Source organism: Jaculus jaculus, chromosome 5 (genome assembly GCF_020740685.1).
Source record: "Jaculus jaculus isolate mJacJac1 chromosome 5, mJacJac1.mat.Y.cur, whole genome shotgun sequence".
NCBI classification, from domain to species: domain Eukaryota; kingdom Metazoa; phylum Chordata; class Mammalia; order Rodentia; family Dipodidae; genus Jaculus; species Jaculus jaculus.
In genome coordinates, this window is record NC_059106.1 from 63456367 (window position 1) to 63460635 (window position 4269).

The 4269-nt window shown below is 44.8% G+C and overlaps 1 non-coding gene across 1 annotated transcript; it reads left to right on the forward strand.

Annotated features, from left to right (window-relative positions):
• Window positions 1-1853: 1853 nt before the first annotated feature.
• LOC123461120 lies at window positions 1854-1960 on the forward strand. The gene has a single exon (XR_006637438.1). It is a non-coding gene; the product is annotated as a U6 spliceosomal RNA (small nuclear RNA).
• The last annotated feature ends 2309 nt before the right edge of the window (window positions 1961-4269 follow it).

Genomic DNA, 4269 nt, shown 5'->3' on the forward strand with positions numbered 1-4269 from the left:
GACACTGAGATGATTGTCGAATCCAATGAGAATGAAAATAGCTGAAAAGCAGCCAAGAATAAAAACGTGTTCTTTAGTCTCACAGAGGAGCAAAGACTGGTGACAGCTGATTGCTTCTTGTAGAATATGTAAATCAGAAGACGGTGGAGCCACATCTTTAAAGAACTGTCAACCTGGACTTCTTTCCCCAGTAAGATGCTTCCCAAAGAGAAGGCAAAATGATGTATGCTTGGACTTACAAAGGCTGAAAGAATTAATCACAGAGCACTACAGGGGATGACATGGGAAGCCCTTCAAAAGGAAGGCATGTGATGCCCTAAGAACATACATACTGAGGCAAAGGAATCAAGCTCCGAAGTGACTCCCCTGTCAATCATTCTGTTTAAATAAGACCATTCTGTGAGGGTTGTAATATCTATAGAAGCAACATGCATAACAGTAAGCAAAGACCAGAAGGAAATGGAACTAGACTATTGTTTAAGTTATAAATGGTATGATTCCACTTGAAGTTAGATGTGTGTAAGTTAAACTTATATTACCCTGCAACACCAAAAACAAAAAAATTATCAAGTGGAAAGTTATAGAAAATAAACCTTACAGAGGAGATAGAATGGAAAATGAAAATATTCAAAAGAAGGCAGAAAGAGAGGAAAATGGGAACAAAGAAGATGAGACAGGGCTGGAGAGATGGTTTAGCGGTTAAGCACTTGCCTGTGAAGCCTAAGGACCCCGGTTCGAGGCTCGGTTCCCCAGGTCCCACGTTAGCCAGATGCACAAGGGGGCACACGCGTCTGGAGTTCGTTTGCAGAGGCTGGAAGCCCTGGCACGCCCATTCCCTCTCTCTCCCTCTATCTGTCTTTCTCTCTGTGTCTGTCACTCTCAAATAAATAAATTAAAAAAAAAAAAAGAAGATGAGACAAATAACTGAGTAGAAAAAGAAGCTTAAAGGCTGGGGAAATGGCACAGTGGATAAAGTGCTTGCCACACAACCACAAGTGCTTGGATTTAGATCCTCAGAACCTACTTAAATCCTAATGTTGTAGCAAACCTGTAATCCCAATGTGGAGACAGGAGGACCGCATGAATCAGCTAGCCTGGAAAAATCCAGCAGTGAACAGTGAGAGACCATGCCTTACACACAATAGAAGGCAAGGACCAACACCGAAAGTTGTCCTCTGACATCCACATGCACACAATGGTGCATGTACACACACTTACACACATGAGCACACACACATGCAACATATACACATACATACCAAAAAGTCAGTTTGAACACAAACAAATCAGTAGTCATAATAAATGTAAACAGCTTGAATCTTCCTGAGTAAAACACAAAAATTGTCTAATTTGTTTTTAATTCAGACCAATCATTCACTACTTATAAGTACATACTTTAAGATTATAGGGGCTAGAGAAATGGCTTAGTGGTTAAGGTGCTTGCCTGGGAACTTTAAGGACCCAGGTTTGATTCCCCAGTACCCACATAAGCCAGATACACAAGGTGGCGCATGAGTCTGGAGTTTGTTTGCATTGGCTGGAGGCCCTGGTGTGCCCATTCTCCTCTCTCTCTCTCTCATAAATAAACAAAAAAGGATACAGACATAGCTACATGTGGTGGCTCATACTTGCAACTCCAGCACTTGAGATTCTGAGGCAAGAGTATTACTTTGAGTTTTAAGTCAGCCTAGGCTAGATAGTGAGTCCAAGGCCATTGGGGCTATAGTGTGGAACCCTGTCTCAAAAACCAAACCACACTAAGGCAGACTGAACTACAGCAGAAAAAAAAAAAAGAATATGAGCATAAACAGGTTGAAAAGATTAAACAAAAAATTCATTAAAATTAATTATGAGTTCTCACTTTGGCAGCATATATACGAAAATTGAAACAATACAGAGAAGATTAGCATGGCCCCTGCACAAGAATGATATGCAAATTTGCAAAGCATTCCATATTTTTAAAAAATAATAATCACGAAAGGACCAGATCATTTGTTTCTGTCTTTCACTTCTGATCAAATTGTCTGTCTTTATCCCCACTATTCCATCCTGACCACTGTACTCTTTCAGATAGATCAGGTCCCCTGAGACCCCAGATTGTGCCTGGTACCACATCTGATATCTGCTCTTCCAGAGATCCTGCCCCATGTTTAGGGCCAAAGTCAAAGGCAGGCTTTCCAGGAGTCTGCTTTCAATTCTCTATTGATAAGGACATCCTTGCCTCTGTTTCATTTTGTTTAAATGCCTGTCACAATATGAGTCGTTGGGAAGAAAACCTCTGCCCTTCACAAGAAGAATATGCTGTGGGAACTGATTGGTCATAGGGTGGGCTCTGATGAGGCCACCATGGTAGTGGCAAGGCTACTTTTATGGACATCTGACAAGAGTGGCCAAGCCAGCTCCCTCCCAATTATCCCTTCTCCTCACTACTATGCCAGATAGTGAGGATCCGACTATAGTGAAGCCACGTGAGAGGAGGCAGGACCCTCACCACAGCCCCACCTTGACCTCTAGGGCCAGTCTTCATCACGGAACAGTAAGCAAAGAAGACGTGGTCCAATGATTCAAAGGAGTCTGTGCAGGCTTGGCCACACAGGAGATGGAGCCTCTTTCTCTTCAAAGCAAGGTGGGCTGCTGAGCAGTGTGGGCTCACCTGGGCACTTATTAGAAAACCACACTCTCTGACTTCATGCTTCACGCTAATGAGCTCCCAGGTGCCCACATGCGCAGTCTGTGGAGTATGGATGCGCAGTTCTGATCCTCACCGAGGCAGGCGTCAGGATGGACTGCAGCATCTCCCACACCTGCTGCAGAGGAAACGTCAGCGTCTGGTGGGGGGTGTGCCCCGGGCTGAGAGCTCCTGGTCTCTGGCCTCCACATCTCCTCAAGTCCCAACAGCTGATAACGTTCGGGACGACCTCACCTTGCACTGTGAGGACAGATCACAGATGTGAGCACATCTGCATACTGTGGATCCTTTCTAAGAGGGAGATCAATTAGGTCTTTATTCTGGTGCTGCTACAAATCTTTTGCTTTTATAAGAAGGATGGAGCAATGAGAAGTAAGATTCACATATGCTGTGACAGCCTTGGGTATTGAGAGGCTGCAACCCTGAGGACAGGGCTGGAAGGAAATTTCCTGAGGAGCCTGCAAGCTGAATAGAGAGGGTGGGAAGGGCACGGTGGTGGCCATCTGTGGGTCACAAAGGTTAAGGATCCCCGGCAGCAGGGAGGGGCTCTCAGCATATACTTAAACAGATCTGCAAAGGGATTCATGAATAGGCAGGCATCTACTATCCACCAAGGCTGGCCTTTTTTTTTCTTTTTCAAGTTTTCTCTCATTCACTTGTGTATGCATGTGTGTGTGTGTGTCACACACGCAGGCACAGAGAAGGTGCTCCAAGGATTCTTGCCAGTATAAATGAATGCCAGATATATGTGTCACATTTGCATCTGCCTTTATTTGGGTACTGGGGAATCACACCCTGGTCAAAAAATTTTGCAAGCACCTTTAACCCCTGAGCCATCTCCAAAGCCACCCTTCCTTTTTTCTTTGTGGTTCTTGGTGGTGCTGGGAGGTAGGAATGAAACCTAGACACTTGTTGGCAAGTGCTCTACCACTGAGCGACCTCAGCCCTATGTTTGTTTTTAATTTTTTTAATATTTTATTTTTATTTATTTATTTGCCAGAGAAAGAGGGAGAGAGAGAGAAAGAATGGGTGCTCCAGATCCTCCAGCCACTGCAAACAAACTCCAGACACATGCGCCCCCTTGTGCATCTGGCTAAGGTGGGTCCTGGGAAATCGAACCTGGGTCCTTTGGCTTTGCAGACAAATGCCTTAACAGCTAAGCCATCCCTCCAGCCCCCTATTTTTAATATTTTTAATTAGTTATTTACTTGAGAGAGACAGAAAATGGGCATACCAGGGCTTCCAACCACCGCAAACGAACTCCATACACATGCGCCATCTTGTGCCTCTGGCTTATGTGGGTCCTGAGGCATCCAACCTGGGTCCTTGGCTTTGCAGGCAAGAGCCTTAGCCACTAAGCCATCCTCTGGGTCCATATTTTTAATACCATCCCCATCACATCACCTTCTGCGTCACCATCTTCCTCATCACCATCATCATCTGCTGCTACTACTACTACTACTACTACTACTACTACTACTACTATTACTACTACTACACACACACACCCCTGCACATCCCAGTTAAGCCCTGTCAATCAGCATGAGAGATCCAGGAGGCTGGAAGCTCATGATTTGGCC